The sequence below is a fragment of the Ctenopharyngodon idella genome, chromosome 11, assembly GCF_019924925.1.
Source record: "Ctenopharyngodon idella isolate HZGC_01 chromosome 11, HZGC01, whole genome shotgun sequence".
NCBI classification, from domain to species: domain Eukaryota; kingdom Metazoa; phylum Chordata; class Actinopteri; order Cypriniformes; family Xenocyprididae; genus Ctenopharyngodon; species Ctenopharyngodon idella.
Window position 1 is genome coordinate 16,126,078 of NC_067230.1, and position 20,569 is coordinate 16,146,646.

The 20,569-nt window shown below is 37.2% G+C and overlaps 1 protein-coding gene across 1 annotated transcript in view; it reads left to right on the forward strand.

The window, feature by feature from the left end:
• Window positions 1-316: 316 nt before the first annotated feature.
• atp2b2 (ATPase plasma membrane Ca2+ transporting 2) overlaps window positions 317-20,569 on the forward strand; it is a 158,423-nt gene continuing 138,170 nt past the window's right edge. The window contains exon 1 of the mRNA XM_051912448.1: window positions 317-460. The gene's annotated coding sequence lies outside the window, so the exon portion shown is untranslated. The remainder of the gene's footprint in view (window positions 461-20,569) is intronic.

The window sequence follows — 20,569 nt, forward strand, 5'->3', positions numbered from 1 at the left end:
TACTTCACAATGACATAAAACTTTCCTTTATGTCAAATAATGTTTTCTCTAACATAACCAAGACAAAAAAGTTCTGAGAACATTCGAAAAGAACGTTTTCATAACTTAATGCGAACGTTAGCTAAGACACGAAATGTTATTTATTGTAAATGTCTATAAATCCTGTAGCTAATATGTAAATCGTAACGCGTTTAGCGCGTAGTTTTTAGGACATCCCGATCTACTCTCTCTTGTAAGAGAGTGAGGGTGTAATTTACACTGCTGCTTACAGATGAAAGGCATTTGTCTCTGTGAATGAATGAAACTTCGCCATGTGTAGTGAGAGCCGCTTTCTCCCTCAGGGTAACACATAAGAGACGTAATGGAAAAATCTCAGTCACTTCAATCTACTCAAAGCCCCCGGATCTCCTGCAAACTCAATGCACTGGAGCTCTAAACACACGGCAGAGGACCAAACGAGGTAAGTTTACATGGCTTTACCGCGCTCGACGCACACTTCTCTCTGCTGAGATCAGATCATTGTTGACAGCATTGACGTTACGGTGATGATGCTCCTCTGAGGGAGCGCAGGGTGATCGAGCATCATTACAGAAGATACAAACCCTCATGAACACCCGAATAACTGATCGGAGGATAAATATAAGTTTGAGATGGCTGGAATTAATGAATGTAATCCGTAATATCTGCAGAAGAGCCGTGCTATTTCTGTGTCTATGTTTCTGTATTGTTCATGGCAGTGTTTATTGCTTGTTGTAGAAATGAGAACAGCGTTGCATTACTGATATTTCACAACAGAATCCGACCTCGACGAATCAGTGCAGAGCAATGACTGTAATCAAGCTTGATCTAATATTTCAAATGCACTGACATATGGAAAGGAGGACTTTAAATTTTAAGAGTATCGATCATGTTATTGAGCGCTTGTTGGAGTTGGTAAATTTTGTTTATTCATAATTATCCCATATTCTTGGCCGTCAACTAAAGGCATTGCTGTTCTTTTAATGTCCGAAGTGTTGAGGTCATTGAGCTGGACAATATGCTGCGAGGTTATAGTATTACAGACTAGACTAGAATATGTGTGTCTTATGAAAGTTGTGACTCAATTGTACTTACTGTAAAGGGCTAGATGTGCATCTCTAAAGCAGTTACACAAATACAAATATTCTCTAGAAGTGGTTCTTCATGTTCTTCAAACTATATACTGTTGAAGAGAGAGAGAGAGAGAGAGAGAGCTGAAAGCTTCAACTGAGCTCTCAGGATAAGATTATTTTTCATAAATGTCAGGCCAGGTATGAAGTTTTATACATACTAAATGTCCTCAAGTTTAATACATAATTGTATTTACGTATTAAAAGATTTCATTAGGTCATACATATCCTGGGAATTGAACCCATGACCTTGGTGTTGCTTGGTGTTACAGGAACATCACCGTAGCGTACATAAGCGATTGGATATTTCTGCTACTTACAGAAACATTAAAACATTGATTTTCCATTAGAAACTGCAACATTTCCTCATTTATGATGTGCCATGAATTATCGCATTTCATACAGTAACTGGTTCAGTTTTGCTGAAAAGCCAATATTTGGTTGTTTGATTGCCAGTGTGGACGGCATGTCCTGCTGTTGGATAAAGATGTGATTACAGACTTTCTCAAATAAACCCACCCTGAGAAATATTCAGTGTGTAATGTGCCCTGCATGTGCATTAAATCTGAAAGATTGCCTCGTTTAGCTTTTGAATGGCATTAATAAGTACTTTATACATGGCATTTCTATACTAGATACTTTGTGGCGTTTTTATAATAATAAAAACAATACTGTTGAATAATGAACATGTCGGTATAGATGACTGTCCACTTGAAATGGAGTGCTTGTTTTCATAGTGCACCATGTCTTAATCTGTCCTTACATTGCTTCATCTTTATTGGCAGTACAGTACAATGTTCTGCTGAGGTTATATTTAATATTACCAAGAGAGTCGTTCATCTGTTCCTTTGTGCCATGTAGCCAAATCTGATCAAAGCAGAAATGCCAAATGATTAGTATGCAGCACACTAAGCATGCTTGTTTCAGTATACCTGATGACGATCAAAAATAAATACCTGAGAAGTGATTTACTCATGTTTTGGCAGTGTACTTTTCAGGGTTTTTTCTTTGTTTTTGTTTTTATATTAGCATTATATTTACATTACACATGAAAGCCTTTATTTAATATTTTATGGTTTCAGCATAACATCATAAAACAAGAGTCAGAATCAAAATTCAATCAAAAGAACATGTTGCCGTCCAAAGCCACTTCTATAGGCTTGACCAGAGTCAAATACCACTCTGATTGAGTAGGAAATACTTCTTAGCAAACTTTTAGTCATAATGGTGTCGACTTGTATTGTTCGCGGATGCAAGAATTCAGTTAGTAAACATTTAGCGGGAGTGAGTTACTTTCAGTTTCCAGTGAAGGATCGAGCATGTTGTAGGCGTTGGATAGAGGCTGCAAAGAATCGTACATATGGAGAGAACATTGCAACGGAAAATCTGAAAAACAACGACAGGTGAACGACGAGAGACTTTACGTTGTGTTTTGTTTGTTTGTGCTTTACTTTCATTTTGTGTTTGTTTATGATATTAGAGTTACGTTGAACGTTCACCAGTTTTCGTAGATTTCATCCTAATAGTGTGCGTATGCATAAAAGCACAAAAGTTTTCAGATTTATGCCAGAACCTGTGCAAAATTCCCTTCATAAAACCCAGTCAGCTGAAGATTGTGCGTACATGAATCTCCGCCCCATCTCCTCCCCAAAATAACCATATATGGAGCTTACAACGCCTAGTTTTACTATGCATTACGTCATCTGCATATCATTTCCATGCATATTCTCATCCACGTGACACAATGTTTAACGGCACAAGACATTAGGAAAATATGACAATAAATGCCATCACATTAGATTGCTAAAAATCATTCACTATCCTTGTCTTGTTTTAGAAAAAACAAAAAACAAATGAAGAGTGATTTTCATTCTTTTCCACTGGCCAAATAGTATTTTTATTTTGTTTTAAACAAATCAAATTTATGCAATTTTGCCTATAAGGTAAACATATTTTAGGATGTTTATGTATTTTTAATGGAAACGGATAGGCCTTATTTTTGCATTGTAAATAATTGTCTGACTCTGACAAAACATTTTAAAAATAAAACGTAGGGCATCTTACCGTTTCCTTCAAAATCTATCCTTCAAATACAATGGCATTTTTCAAAATATTGGGAAGACCATGAAATGGGGTATGGGGTTCAAGTCCCGCTTAGAGTGGGCGGTTCCAATAGGAGGGGTTACATTGGTGCCGTGACCTAGATGGGAGTGAGGTTTAGGGGGGTGAGTGTAGACCGGTAAGAGCTGTGCATGTAAACCTCACTTCCCTGATCTCAAGAAGCGCTCTAGAGACTGCGGACCCGGGTTTGAGTCCCACTTAGAGCGGGTGGTTCGAACAGGAGGGGTTACACATGGAATGAAGATAATTCAAAGACATTATGCTATTGTGGCTGATGAGTAAAGACTCATTCACACCAAAAATAATCACAATATTAGTGAGAACTATGTTAGTGTTTTGTCAAATGCCACTTTAAATGCTCGAGCTCCTTAAAGCAGATGGATTCTGATTGGCTGTCAGTGTTTTTATCATTCAGGTGGAAAAGATCATTCTGAAAGTGATTTTAATTATATTGTTCTTCTGTTTCGTTGTGGACTTGAATTGTCCCATATTTTGGTTCAAAATATAGTTATGCAACAAGCAGTTAAAATCTTCATAGAAGCAGAAACGGAAAATGTTGTTGAGAATCACTCAGAGGTGTGTGTTTACTTTATATCACTGTATGTGTCTTTAATCATGACACACTTACATTATACAATTATGTTTTGATACTGTGTATCATAGTGTACTTAATGAATATATACATGCTGTTCAATGAAACTCTTGACAGATTTGTTGCAGTGGAAGCTGAGGGTTTAGGTCAACAGTGTAATTATATAGTACAATATAATGTAATATTATACAAATAATATTTTATGCAAGTACAGTAGTAGTGAAAGACACCTAATATGAAGTGGTTGAGAGCGCCTGTTGCTGGTTGAAGATGGTGTGGGTGGAAACAGAGCAAAAACGAGCCATACTATGAGAAGAAGCAGAGATTTTCTGGAGGTCTACAAGGATAAAAGTGAAGTAGCAAGTGTCATTGTGAATTTAACTTGTGCACAAAATTGGCAGACTTTGGCTCAGGCGTTTCAGAAACACCAAAACGACATTTGAGATGCTGTGATGTGATTGGTCCGCTGGTTAGTCCAGTTATCCAATCACAGCCTAAAGTTACCTGAGGTTTTTGTTGCGCATTGAGGGATTTATTTGGTAACTGTAAGTCTGTTCTTTGATCCCCTGGCTGAAGCTCTGTGAATATCCCACAATTCATTGTTCTAAAAATCAATGTTTTGTAATGGATTGACCGCTTGAGCACTGGAAAATGAGCACGTTTGGCTCAGACCAACAGAGATGAAACACAATGAGTCTGACGTCACCCAACAGAGTCAATTAGCTGTAGTTGAGCTGATCATGTTCTGTTATCGGCTTCAGTGGCCTCCGTCCTCGTGAATCATCCATCCATTCATCCATCCATCGTTCTATCTATCTATCTATCTATATATATCTATATATCTATCTATCTCAGTACTAATGGCTTTAAGCGTACTTTATTCTCGAAATGGTTTGGTTATTGAATGACCTCTAATTAAAAACTGCCAAACAATATCAGCAAGGGAGAAATTGCAATTATATGTATTGATTTGTTTCTCAGAATGATTTCCCTTCAGTCTGTTCCCTCACTCCATCAGGGGCCGAACGAGCCGCGCTTGCTTTCAAAAAGGCCATCAACTTCCTCTTATCGATTGAGTTATTTGGACTGAACTGTTTGTGAACGCTTTGATAGGAAAACATGGATCTTCTGTAGGCAGAGCCTGACACGTTTGCACTGCGGCCTGTTGGTATTCATGGCCTTTATGGATACGGTATAGTTGAATAATGTCTTTAGTCTTGTTAAAAAGAAAGATTTTTCTCATGCATCAGCAGTTTTTTGCTGGTTTGGTGTGATGATGAGGGTCAGAAATCATCTTCAGTGGAGTTTCAATGCAAGGGTCACGAGGGTCAATACAGAGAGACAATACAGAAGAGTTGTTACTCAAGGATGGATCAATACCAACTGTTTGTGATCCAGCTTACAGTCTCCGGAGCGATACTGGATACAGCAGTAATGAAAGGGAGAGCACACACTTTATTACAGGTCATTGGAGTTGTTTTACGGATATAAAGTTTACCAGTTTATGTATATGTTTGTGTAATTCGCAGTGTATGTTGATGATAATGCAAGGGAGAGAGAGAGTTTATGGATAAGACTTTAATGTGCACTTCTTGTACTGTGTTTTATTCAGCTTTTACGGTGATTTAGTCATGGATGCAGAATAAAGAGCACATTCAGACTACAGTAACTCCTGTGACGTGAAATTAAGAGCTCGTAGTTTTCATGCAAGTGTTATGACTTACAGTAGGCTTATTGCATGCTTCATAAATCATAAACCCTTAGAGGAGACTGAAAGAGAGTGTCTCAGAACTAGCAAACAGCATTTTGGACATTATAAGCATGTTGGAGTGGTAGAATCTCAAAACATAGTAAGTTTTCTTCCTTGTCAGCACATCATAAGCACGATTTGGACATTCATATTTCAAAACCTTTGAGCTGCCTACCTAGTCAGCTTTTAATTTAATTGATAGTGAACTTCCTACTTTGACAGCACTTTGGCAAGTGATTAATTCTCAGTCGTGAACCATGATGTGCTTCATAATGTCAGCGTTGAGCGCCAGTAGGAGCATTTGAATGAACAGATCTGTGTAGCTCAACGTGTCATCGATATCTTTGTTGTGAGTTTTATATCTCATAAAAAAAGAATAAATCGACATAAATGTGTCAGTGTTTAGTAGGGATACACTGAAGTATCGGCCAATAAAAACAATTACTTTCACTATTGGCTGATTGTTTAAAAACAGCTGATGATGAGGTCCGATTGTGTCCCGTCAATCAAAAGCGGGCGTGTCAGACTGCAACTCATACTGTGTGTGAAGAAAATGTCTCTTGTGTTGAATTTAGGGCTGTCATTAGCTGTGTTTCCACCGCAGGAACTTTCCCCAGGATCTAGGGACTTTGGTGTGGTACTCGGTGTGTTTTGACCACAGGAACAAGCGTCTAAATGAAGTTCTGGGTAAAAATTTCCCCCTCAGAAAGTCCCTGCTCATGAGGTAGTACTTTTTCAAAGTTCAGGAACTTTTGAGGGTGGGACTTGGGCGCTGAACATGCTGATTGGTTGACTCCACGCAGCATTTTATTTCAACCACCATTTTTGTGGTGCGTGCAGTAAGAGTTGTTTGCTATTCGAATCAACAATGGAGTTTAAAAACTATGACCGACGATGAGGTTCAGGCTTTATTAAGCTTATATGCGGAGGAATAAATCCAGCAGGAACTGGAAAGTCTTGTGCAGTCCTATGTCACCGGACTATCTTCACGGTCCTTTAGACCACGATGGAAACGCAGACAGCAACAGGTCTGGGGGAAAAAAAAAGTTCCTGGGACAAATTGTTCCGGGTAATTTCAGTGGAAACAAGGCTATTGTGAAGGCAACAATAACACATTAATAGTTTAAAAAAATTCCTGTATATGACCTGTAGTTCAAGCCAGGGTTGCCAAGTCTGCAGATTTCCCTACACCAAAATGTATTTGTAAGAAATAATGTTTGGTGTCACAAAGAGCTTTGTGCTTTCTTACTTATGATAAAAAACAACATCTCAGCTTTCAAATTCTGTCCATATTATTATCATATTCAAACAATAAATGGCGTTTTGTCACTTTTAAATGTGATATGACAGAACGCTGTAGCGTGAGTCTTTTCTTTCACTTTAATACAAGTTATAGCATGAAAAAACATGAATGAACATAAAAAGGAATGATGAAAGATACAGTACAACTTACTGAAATACATAATTTGTCATGTAATCACTCAATCAGTGTTTCAACAATGAAAAGACGTCAATGAAACAGCTTGTGAACAATGTCATTTAACATATTTACCTCAGGAAAGTTATCCAGTGTTCACAGTTCATTAGTTAGCTGTAAAACACTAGAGAGGAGCTCATTTACTGTTAATTATATATGTATGTTTGAATAAATTTGTCATGAAGACAACTACCATGTGTGCAAATGAGTCGCACAGCTAAACATTTCAGTTTTTAATTGAGTGTAATTATTGTATCTGAAAATAAACAGCAGTTGAATATAGTAGTAATATAGTAGTCCTAACTTCTAATATTATAGTAATGTACCAAATGAGAGGATTCTTGTATAGTTTACATCATTAGATGGAGAGATTTTTTTTTTATCGGTATTGGCAGATGTTATTCTGAATAATCAGGTATCGGTGTCGGCGTCGGCGGAGAAATCAGTGCATCTCTAGTGTTTAGCACTACACTACAGTATAGATGAGCTGAAATCCAGCACACTTCGGTGCGGTGGGCTCTTTCTCAGCAGTGTTTTCTCCTGTGATTTAAGTGTTTTTGGAGCCGGAGTGTCGTGCTGCACGGGGAGCGTTTGATTCCGGCTAATTAAATGAGCATCTGAGGGCCAATACTGATGTAGCAGGTGGTTGGACTCTGTTATAATGAGTCGTTCCTGAGACATCTGCACCTAATGAATAGTCAAAGTTGGACAGGAGTTTGTTTGTACAGAAGCGTCCAGATGTCGTCGAGCAGCACTAGCCAAAGCGACTGCCGGTACTCGCTGTCCAGAGGATCACCATCTTGAGATATTGAAGAAGAAGTTTTCTGTGTGAACGCTGGCCCGCTCTCAGCCTCGTGCTGCTCTCTTGTTTGTCTTGTTTCTCTCCAAGCAGCCGTTTTCCTCAATGTTAATGACTTCAGAGGCCTGCTGAGACTTAATATCAAGAGGCGACAGGAGTCCGCCAACGGTTAGCCCACTAACGGTCCGTTACAGAGTGGAAGGGAGTGTGTGTTTATGGGTAAGAACAGGTTCAGAAGGGGGCAGTGTGAATCTACAGCCTCCTCAGTAGATGCTCTCTGTTGGGTCACAGTCAGCAGGGAATAAACAATGCTGAATGCTTACTTTAAAGTCACCATGAAATCAAAATGGACAATTCTTTTTTTAAGGAAGATTGCAGTGTTTATTCTACATGATTTATCGGTGCATATCATTATTGTTTTAAATTCATGTTCCTTGTAATCTTCAATCCTCATAATCAGTAAGTTTATTTCAGATTTGCAGTATTTATGCATGGCGATTTACTTAGCAAACACTAAGATGTTTTTTTAGAAATCAAATATGTCATCTGAACAGATCAACGCTGCTGTTTTCTGAACTTTTGCTGCTATTGGAAAAGGAGAGTTCGATCAAAATCTGTCATTACTCTCCTTCGTGTTGTTTCAAGCACTTAAGCTGTTATTTTTTTCTGACACACATAATATTAAGATATATTTTCTCTATAACAACAGTTCACAGTGACAATGAATGCTGAGCTCCAATAAAGGAGAAAATAACTGAGTGTTAACACTAATGTGTTCTTCAGCCATACGGCCGATGTGTGTGATGAACGACGTTTTATTTTTAAATGTAAAAGTGACAGAAATTAACTATATTTGCAACCTTAAATTGATTTCAAGGAGCATTTTTACCTTTTGCAAGGGCGATTTTTCTAACCTTATTAGATGCGTGCATCATCAAATTCTGACATTTAATGAAATTAAATTAGAATAACAAGACATTGACTACGTTTATGTGCACCAATAATGTGCTGATTTTCACTAATCAGAGTAAACACTTGGGGGCCGTTTACGCGACACTGTTTTCAACTAAGAACGGAAAAATTTCTTAAGTGTTTTGGACGTTCATTTACACGACAACGGCGTTTTGAGGGCCTGAAAATGCAAACTTTTGAAAGCGGTTTTTGTTATCATCTCCGTGTAAACTACAAAAACATGAATTTGTGAAAAGAGTGACGTGTTCAGTCTACAGGTGCGTAGTGTTTCTTTACAAAGTGACATCGCCATCTACTGGTCTGGCAGCAGAATACAGCGATTTTAGTCGTTTTTGTGTGAACGGGGATTCTTTTGACAACGTTGTCGTCTGTACACAAATGAAAAACTTTTCTGTTTAGTGCATTGTTATTGTGTAAACGTACCCTCAATCGCAGTAAAATGTCTACATGACACGAGCAAACCTCTTCACTTGCGTTTACATGCATATTCTGATGATTCGACAAGAACTGGTTATTTTTACCGCCATTATCCACATATGCACAGCACAGATGACGAGCTCATAGTAGTGTTACTGGCCGCTGTTTTTTAATCTACTTGCAGCAAATGCAAAGCACATTTCTAAGGATGTATTGTTTTTTTGTTTTTTTCAGTGACATGTCTAAATGTCTTTTAAATGCGATTAAAATTAGCATATGCCAAATATTTTACTGCAATTATGGTTACTACACTGTACAATTAACAAGCAACTTACTGGCAAATTTGGTTTGACTCATACAAGAGCATTTTTACCCCCATATACTGCATTTCATGCTCTTTCTAACTAGATTTTACTAACATCACACAGTGAAAGTGTACACTCACATGGCATGTTTTTGTTTATTTTTTTCAAGTGAAATACTTGATAATATCAGCTTCCACATCGTTAAAAGAACAATTAGTATATTATCATGGACGATACATATCACACACACATAATCCCTATTTGCATTTTATCCATCCTAAATATATGAGATTAGGATTAGTGTGTCTCAAATCATACTTCATTGAAAATAATAAGCCACAGGTCTGTGGATGTTATTGGATTTTCCTGGCACAGAAATGATATATACATGTTTTGCATATCTGCAAAGTTGACTGATTGCACAATTGCATTAACATAATCATATATTTGTAAATTATGTTTGCATCTGAGTTGTTATTATAAGGGTATAAAGTAGAATCAAGGGCATAAAAGCCAAAAAATGGCATGAAATATTATTAAAGCTAAAGATTAAATTTAACTTTTATTTTAATGCTTTTAAAAATTATTAAATGCAAATGCTGACCTGCAAATGATCAATCTGAAACAAAAGGGTTTCAAGATTTTTCTGGTCTTTAATAATGTTCTCAAAACGTTAGCACAAAAACATTATGTATACCTTGTTCATGAAACGTTTTAGTTGGACATTCGTCTAACATTTTTTAAATCTTACTTGTTTCAGAACGTTCAGAGAACATCCAAAAGTTTCCATCATGTTTGAAGAATGATAAAATGGAATGTTCCCTTAACGTTCGTGTAACCAAGAAAAAACGTATTTAGAACATTTAAATAACTGGAACATTCAGAAATAACGCTTAGATAACGTTATGAAACATGCAAAACGTTCTTAGAACATATTTTTTGTTAGCTGGATTAGTACATACTTGCATGTGAACTGATGAGACACCGACTCGAACACATTTAACGTGAAGTGTTTATGAAATGCATGTGATTGTGGGAAACGGTGTGTGGCTTTGCTTTTACTATAAAAGTAGCTGGAGTCACCGACTGAGGAATTTGGGCTTATAAAGACAGGAGTTTGGCCCCAAGGAGGTCCAGGGTTTGGGTTTGCTCATCATGAGCTCTGGACAGCACATGTATGTTACTAATAATATCTGTGGTGGGAGGGCAAGCTATTTAAAGTTGGCCTGGCCTGTGGGAGACGTCCAGCTCCGGCCTAAAGGGCATGGGAAGCCCACTCTACAGCTGCCTTCACATGTCTTCTCCATCAAGACCCTGGACCTCACAATAGGATGCTCCGTTTGATGCCTCCACGTGTCATTAGGTTAAATAACTCGCTCCAGGAAGGCTTGTATGATTCGTTTCTTGAGACTGAGGAGGATCTTGTACTGGAGGAATCTCTCAAAGAAATCTTTCACCTAAAAATCAAAATGAAAAATATGAAATTATACTTTGCATAAAGGAAATAAAATCTATTATTGAGGACCATAAATATTCGTAATGTAAAAACATTTGTATATAATTGCATTGCAGGTTTCATTCCCCTGCCTGATTCTCATTATATAAATAATACACTTTTTTTTTCAAAGTTATAAATAAAACAAGGATTATTGGAGTTAGTTTTACAAGAAAACACTATTTCAGACTTTCTACTTCAAAATTTCACATTTAAATCATGTTATTTGTCATTTCTTTGTAACTGTTTGTGAAATTTACTAGCAATTTCTGAGTACATTTTTCAGTGTATACTTAAAATTGTACTTTGGAATTTAAAAAATATAGTGCTGTCAATCGATTAACAGGTAGGAAATATACAGAAATTGAATAAAGTTATCAAACACTTTACAGTCTTCACTGCAGAAATGATAAATTAAATATAGATTAATCTTTATTAAAGCTACAATTTTGGAGTCTTTAAGTTCATTAAAGACGTTATTTAACTCCTTTAATACTGCTCTCATGAGGATACTTGCCAAAACGTGCATTTTGGCATAATTCTGTGTGTTATTGTTTGTTCAATCGTGAAAGAGAACTCGATACTGGTGTGCGTCTTTCTGTGCACACGAGTCGTGTGCGTGTTGTTAATGTGTTAAAATTCACATGTTTTTTAACCTTTTGGCCTTCCATATTACAGACAGTGTGTTCTCGTTTGTCTTGTGACGCCTGAATGGTTTAAAAGCATTTGTGTGAATAAGAGCGTGATCATATAATGGAAGGCTATCCAAATTATGAGAGGAAAAACGGATGCTGCGTTAATTGCGTTAAATATTTTTAAAGCGTTAAAACTGGAAAATTAGTTGGATGCGTTAACAAGTTAATTTTGAAAACCCTAAACATATTATTACAACATCTGTAAAGTTACGAAACTCAAAGTTCAAAGCAAAGGGAGATATTATATTTTAAAGAATTTCTGTTTAAGGGCTAGAACAAACGGCTGGTAGGGACTACAATGATCTTCTTCCGGGGTTAGTGACATCACTAACCCTAAAATTTACATAAACCCCACCCCTGAGAACATGCCACATGTGGCCATGTTGGGCTGCTTTAGAGAAGAGGAAGAGTTGTTGTAGTAGAGTGTTGTTGTCATGCCGTCATTTTACGCCGGACTGCTTCACAAACGAGGGTCAATTCAACACAAAAGATTAACATGACGGCACATGCTAGTGGATGAGTTGAATCAACTCCACAGCAACTACATAAATTTATCCACTAACCATTCAGAAACATCTAAAAGTTGTAACTTCTTCCTGAGTCTCTCCATCAGTGTCGACTCCGGTTTGAACAATGTAAGGCTGAACACCGTTACTGACAATCCTCATTTTGTCTGTGTGAGATTCTCCAGCTTTGTTGTTGTTGAGCGACTGAAGCGCGAGCTGTTAAAGCTCCGCCCTCTTCTGGAAAGGGGGCCGGGAGCAGCAGCTCATTTGCATTTAAAGGGACACACACACAAAAATGGCGTGTTTTTGCTCACACCCAAATAGGGGCAAATTTGACAAGCTATAATAAATGATCTGTGGGGTATTTTGAGCTGAAACTTCACAGACACATTCTGGAGACACCAGAGACTTATATTACATCTTGTGAAAGGGGCATTATAGGACCCCTTTAAAATGTGTCACAAACAGATCTCAGCATGTCCTTCAGTGAGAACATGCATTATACAGAAAGAATATGATGTTTCCTTTACTGATAAACATTGAATCAGTGCCAGTTACCCCCTTGACTCAAATGAGCTTCCATAAATTCCTGGGAAGCAGATCCTTCTAAACACTCCATATGATAGAGGACATCCTTCAGCCACAGTGCAAACGGAGAGCGGGATTAATTTTGAATAACCTTTTGCTCAACAGTTATGGTGTAATGACTTTTGAGGCACAGATTATGCAGGATTTGCGGGGATAATACGGTTGTGTTTGCCAATGCGTCTCTGATACGCACTGAAACACACCATCATCACCTGCCGACGGATCCACACACAGCTGTTACTCCTGCCTGACCTCACGCCATCTCAGATCTGACCGCGTTCACCGCACCGCCCCTGATGTCTGGTTGGGCCTTCCCAGTGTCCCGCTCTCATGACAAATCCATTGGCCGCATGGAAAAGTGCAAACTGGCCCGGCCGCTCTATTTTTAGTGCTGCAGCCACAGGATGTTCATGTAAATGGAACTATGGCTCTCAGATGCTCCAAAGTAAGTGCTTTCCTCACTTTCGTTCTCTTTGAAAATGAGTTAGTTATTCCGTTCTTGTTTGTTAGTTAAGTTTGGTCAGAAATTTACATGAGATTATCCTGATATTTTCCTTAAAATCAGTTAATACAAACAGGGAACGTTCTCGCAACTTTCACTGATGCTTTGTAAAGGTGTTAAGATAAAACGTTCTTTAAAAAGCATTTATAAAACGTTCTTATAACATTATTAATATTTGATATGTATTCTCATGATGATGAGAGAAACAACGCTCTTTATGATGACATTTTTACTCAGTGGAAACAGCATTTTTCAGAACATCAATGTGATGTTTGTATTTGATGAATGTTAACGTTACGTTTCTTGGAATATTACAGTAAAACCTTCAAAGGATGTTATATTGTGAGTAAAAATATGGTTAGGAGAATGTTGTACCAACATTAATATAATTTTATTGATTTAATTATGTTCTAATCACAAGTAAACTGGACATTTGAAGGTTTTAGAAACACTGCGGATCACAGTTCACTCAGCAGGTAGTTTTGTTATCTGTGTGTTTGAGTGTGTTTGTTAATCAATGATACAACAGCAAGCTCTGATGATGCTGTTGTCTGGTTAGAAAGCTAACCAATGCCTTACTGTAAGTCTGAAATGCTCCATGTTTGGTGCACTTTTGTAGTTTCCTGAGAAAAGAAGCTGTGCTTTTATCCCTGTGGAGTTCAGTTTCATTTAAGTGCCTTTGTCTCAATTGTTCATGTACAGTTGGACTATAGAGCTCATTTGAGACACGATTGAGATCTTTATTATTGTGGTCTTTGTCTCCATTTGCTCTGTTTAATCTCACTATGAAAGCATTAATGTTCTCAGGCAGCGGATCATATGTCTTTAATTACTGCTGTGGTTTTATTTACCTCCGTGTTCATTGATCCAAACGTGTTTTGACTGCTGATTTAAGCAGATTTATTTCTTGTGGGATCTTTCTAGAAACCTTTGGAATTGCGTAAGACATACGGATTCACCGGTTTTGTTTCATAATGCCATTAAAATGAAAGCTTTGTGAGGTATGTGCTGTTTCTAATGGCAGATTTGTGTTTTGCATGCCAGTCCCTGTGAAATGACCCACTTTGAGATGTTAGTTAGACGTTTAATCCAATACTAATGCACTGTGTGTGTCTGTAAATGTTAGTCTGAACATCCTCTGATGGAACTAGCACACCTTCTGAACCCAATCCCTAAATCTGCTCTGGTAAATCACTCTTTGGCTTAAAGGAACTTGCATAAAGAAAGAAGTAAAGTATAACTCCTGAAAACATGAAGCTGAGAACATCTGCAAGACCCTTAACATTGAGGATGCTGAGGGATTCAGAATATTTTCATAACCAAGATCCATTATAAATGGATCCCGTTCACACTAAGGATGACAACTATAATGATAAAGATTTAGTTCTAAAAATCATTCTAAATGTAGAAGAATAGCAGAGTTCACACCACGACAATAATGATAACGGCACAGAGAAATGATATAGTTGGAATCCGTTTCAAAATGATTTTTTTCCCACAAACAACATTGACGGCCAATCAGAATGCATCCTGCTTTTGTTTCAAATAAAGATCACAATTCTCCCATGATTTTGAACAGACAATTAAACAAAATAACATGTAATTTACTATAGGTTCTGACAAAATGTTAATCGCTGCGGTGTATTTTCAATGTTTTTTTAAAAAATGATTGAATGAATGATTCAATGACTCACTCATAAAGACTTCACTTGTTTTGAACGAATCTCTTGAATGAATGATTCAATGACATACATTTTTAACAGTCACTTGTCGCCACCTACTGGTGTAACGATGTAATTGATATTCTTTATATTTGACGTGCCAATTTACTTTCAAAAGGTGATTTACTTTATTTTGATCAGCGTTTATATCCGAACTATTAACTTTTATCCCAGTACTTGATGTGATAATTTAAATTATTGTAATACAAAAAATAATAATGATGCTGTGTGGTTGAGATGACTGTTTGTGAGGCTGTTTTATATCTATACATGACAACTGCTCTCTCTGGATCAGAACACAGATCTGAATGTTCGCTGTGATCGCACTTGTCAAAGCTTTAATAGACATTCAATACAATGAATTGCACTTCTTTTTCACAAGGATATACACTAGAAAATCTGTATGATCCACAAATGCACAACAGATCCACATTCACTCAGTTCACTTATTGATCAAATTTTTCAGACTCAGATTTATTGTTTTAGCTTTATTGTTTTTAGACCACATGAATGAAATAATTGACAATTATGTTGTCATCGTACTAAAAAGAATAATTAAATTGATCTGGAAAACATTATTATACTAATTCAAATCAATAATATTTCAATATTATTTGAATAGCACCTAAATACACACTAAATTCAGTGAATCTCAGCCATTTCCACTGCTGCTAATACAGTATGCATGTGAAAAGTTGAAGAACTGGCCTGAAGTTATGAGATTTTGCTTACATTGTTTGTATCGAGTCATTTAATTATTTATAGACTAATATTAACGATCACAATAACCATTTTTTCCATCAAGTAATATGGTTCATTAACATAACTGTAGTCAGTAGTCATGCAGGGCACTGCTCAAAGATCACTGTATGAACACTGATGTTCAGGTGTGTGTTTATTGATCCGGCAAACCATATATCACCTTCTGCCTGCAGCACACAGCTCTGAAACTCACTGATAGAGAGCGAATGTGATCTGTAATATGAGCTCTGTCCAGAGAAATCTCTTTCCTCATGGCAATGATCAAGTATACATGAAACGCTAGCGGAGGTTCGGTCAATGTTTCCTCCCTAGTGTCTGAAGCTGCACGTCTCTGTTATGACACGATGATGAGATCTGAGCGTCTGCGGTCTCAGGGGTCACACCTGTGTCAGAGGTCAACATCAGATCTTCCTGATGACAGTACTGATTATATGACAGTGAAATGGGCATGTTTGTTAAAGTCCACATGAAATCCACTTTACTTGTGTAATGTGAAGCATGTGAAGTGAAACATCAATCCCAAACATTTTCTCTGAAATAATGTGCACTGTTGACAGTAAGACCAGGAGCATTTATTAAAGCCTCAGTAGGGAAGATCTGGCCTTCTAGTGGTTGAGGCGTGAAACTGCAAGTTACCTGTGATTATCATTTTATTGAGGTGAATGTCACTAACAATGACAAAACTCATTAAAAAGAAAAGATAACGTAAAAAAAAAACAACAACGGCTGGTAGGGACTACAACAAGCTTCTTCCGGGGTTAGTGACATCACTAACCCTAAAATTTACTAAAACCCTGCCCCAGAGAACATGCAACATGTGGCCATGTTGGTCTGCTTTAGAGAAGAGGAAGAGTTGTTGTAGTAGAGTGTTGTTGTCATGCCGTCATTTTACACCATACTGCTTCACAAACGAGGGTCAATTCAACGCTGGATTTACACAAAAGATTAACATGACGGCACATGCTAGTGGATGAGTTGAATCAACTCCACAGCAACTACATAAATTTATCCACTAACCATTCAGAAACGTCTAAAAGTTGTAACTTCTTCCTGAGTCTCTCCATCAGTGTCGACTCCGGTTTGAACAATGTAAGGCTGAACACCGTTACTGACAATCCTCATTTTGGCTGCGTGAGATTCTCCAGCTTTGTTGTTGTTGAGCTGTTAAAGCTCCGCCTCTTCTGGAAAGGGGGCGGGAGCAGCAGCTCATTTGCATTTAAAGGGACACACACAAAAACGGCGTGTTTTTGCTCACACCCAAATAGGGGCAAATTTGACAAGCTATAATAAATGATCTGTGGGGGATTTTGAGCTGAAACTTCACAGACACGTTCTGGAGACACCAGAGACTACATCTTGAAAAAGGGGCATAATAGGCCCTCTTTAAGTAAAGTACAAATATCAAAAAGTTTTTCAATCAAGGCAATTTCAGCGATGGTTCTGGTGCCAGAGGCGCTCTTCAGGAGCAGTATCTGATGTCACTGTGGTCGTCACGGATATTTAAAGATAAATTAGTGATCTCCCCAGAAAAAAGGCCTGTTTTATGTGTTCTCCTCCTGAGCTCCTCTCCTCTTGTTGGCATCACTTTTCATGCTCTACTACATGTTTTTTTCTCTACTTTGAGCATAAATAAGTCATCTGTAGAGAGATCTCATCCTCATCTCTTTGACCTCGAATTTAACTCTGCTGCACACACACATATAACTCTGCAACTCTCTCCAGCCTCACACTCACAGCACTACTTGGTGAATACAATAAGACATCATATAAATGTTATATTCAATGTATTATAGATAAAATACCTATGTAACAGTTACATCATTGTCCATTTAAGGCTTTTCCAGTAATAATAAAGCATTAGATATAATATATTAGCTAAATACGTCAAATTATGAGGCAGGGTAATTGTATTCTTATGCATATAATACAACAATCATTAAAAACAATTGTTTTAAAATTTAAACAAGGTTAGAATGCTAACTTAATTACGTTTTTACTTTTTTTATTTTTTTGGAATTACAAACATTCATTGGTGGCTGTGATAAATATTTGACGGATTCATTCAAACATGCGTTAAATATTGAAGAACAGTAAAATATATAATGAATATGTAATATAGTGCATATATTTAGCAAAATGCTGCTCTCTAGCTCTTTCACACATCGAGGTCACTGGACAGCTATACAAAAAGCCATTTTCTTGTGTTTGCGTGGGTTTTGATGGCATAGTTGCACATCAACCTCTACAGTGGACATTAGTGCATCCTATACACTGACACCAAGTGCAAAGCCAGTATGTGGAATGTTTTTTCTCCAAAACCAAGATGGCCGACAGTCAGTCAGAAATGCCAAGTTGCTCCGGAATATTCTATTATTCCATTCCTTCTATCCTAGGAGACTCTTGCAGGTAAAAAAACGTTTTTGTAACATCTAAGGAGTCATATCATTGTTAAATTTTCCAAGTATTGATTTTAGATTGGGAGGAAATTCTGATTAATCATCTGTCCACTAAAGTGGACATCATGCATCACTAGCTATATTTCAGCTACAACTCATACTATTACTGTGACTGTTGTTCTTGAAAATACTTCATCTGCAGTAACTTTTTTGGCTGTAAATAAATGTAGAATGTAATTCGCAGTTACATCACAAAGTAATCTGACTACGTAATGCACGTTACTTGTAATGCATAACCTCAACAATGTTCATTTCAGATGAGATTGAAAACACCTAACTATCAAGTATATGGTCATTCAATAGATTTTCTGAGGTAAATGTGACGTTAAGTGACATATTGTTCACAAGCTGTTTTATTGACGTCTTTCCGCGGCTGAAACACTGATTGATCGATTACATAAGACGTGATTCATTTCAGTAAGTTGTTCTGCATCTTTCAACATTCCTTCTGATGTTCATTCTTGTTTATTTGGTACTATAACTAGTAGTAAAGAGAGATAATCAATCTGTCACGCCACATTAAAGAGCACCAAAATGGCATATTTACTGTCAACGATATTTGGTTATGTTTGTTCTTAGTTTTGTTTTCATGGACTTTTAGTTTGTTATTTTCAGTCACATGTATTCCTTCGTTTAGTTTTCCTGCTTCTCTTTTGTTGTCATGGTTACTAATATGATTTGTCATCACATTCATCTGTGTCATCGTTAATCACCTCATTTTCCTGTGTATTTAAGTTCCTGTGTTTTCAGTTCATGTTGTCCGGTCTTATTTATGTTACATTAAAGCTACCCTGTTTGAATTACCTGTGTCAAATGAAAGACTTTGGAATCTTCATCTTCATCTTCGTGCATTTATATACAGCGATTGTGACATTTACAGTATATTTACAGCATATTTACTTCAAACTCCGGTATTTAGGGCTTGACATTAACACCCGCCAAATTCAGGTGTATTTCAGCAGTGGCGTGTAACTCAGTCACTCCTACTAGACACTTTGACAGGTTGAATTTCATATATAATTTATTCATTTTTCAATAGTAATCTTTCAAAAATGCATCTGAAATAACAAACTAAGTGCAATGTAGTGTTGTCAAAAATATTGATTTTTCAATACATATCGATACTGAAATATCTGAAATGCTTCTAATACTCATTTTCCGCAGAATAGATGATTCCAGCTACTCTCATCTCTCCGACAGCGAGTGACACACAAACCCGCCTCGTTTTATTTGCTCTGGATGAATATTGTTGGTGTTACAGGATTTCGGCATTGGATTGTGCATATTACGCATAATTTTACTCATTCCCGCAGATTTTGTGCTCACACCAAAAGTGTGCCACATAAAGCCGGCTCTCAGTACTACATTGAGTTCTTTTTTGCTGCTTATTGCACTTAAACAGTCAAATAATGTCAAAATGTTGGTCTTGGTAAGTATTCATGTAAACACAGTCAGTTATGTTTTAAGAACATAAACATGCATGTGTAACAGTATAATAGATCCGTGCGTCAGGTCTTAAAGTGACAGCAGCCTAATTAACCTGCTGCCAAATTATGAGATAATATTAAAAAGATCTACATGCAGTTTTTCCCCATGGTATCAATGTCAAAATTGTGGCCAGTGAAAATGCTGAGTGGCTAGTAACTTTGGAAAACCACTAGTTTCATCTGTGTAATGATGATGAGTGGGCAGTGAACACTGCGTATGGACCCTGTGAGTCAGAACACAGCTAGTGCCTATGTTATGAAAGGGCACCTGGTGATCACATGACCTGCGTGCTCTGTGCTGATTGGTCGTGTTCTGCATTCAGCTGTGCTCCAGTAGCCCTAGGCTGTTATCGTGCTTCCAGCACATGTTCACCCATGGCGGCCTGGGAGATATTCACACTTCCCAGAGCTAGCCAGCAACACATAATATGTTTTGACAATATTGGTGCATTTCTTTATCCTGAAAATAGTCATTTCAAATATAACTGTGCTAAAATGTGTTGTGTGTGGGTGATTCTTCAGATACGAGCTCTTTTGGCTCCACACTCAATATTTAGTTAGTCCAACAATGTCCAACAGTTTAAATGCATTACAGGAAAATTCTGTCATTTTCTTCAACAAGTGATGTGCTAATACTAATTTCATAGTTAGAATTTTGTGTATCATAAACATACAAATATTTGCAGACTTATTTCACAGAATCACAGTTTGATTGGAAATATATGATTAACCTTGATTGTACTTGACTGTACAACAGGTTTGTATATTTTTTAAAT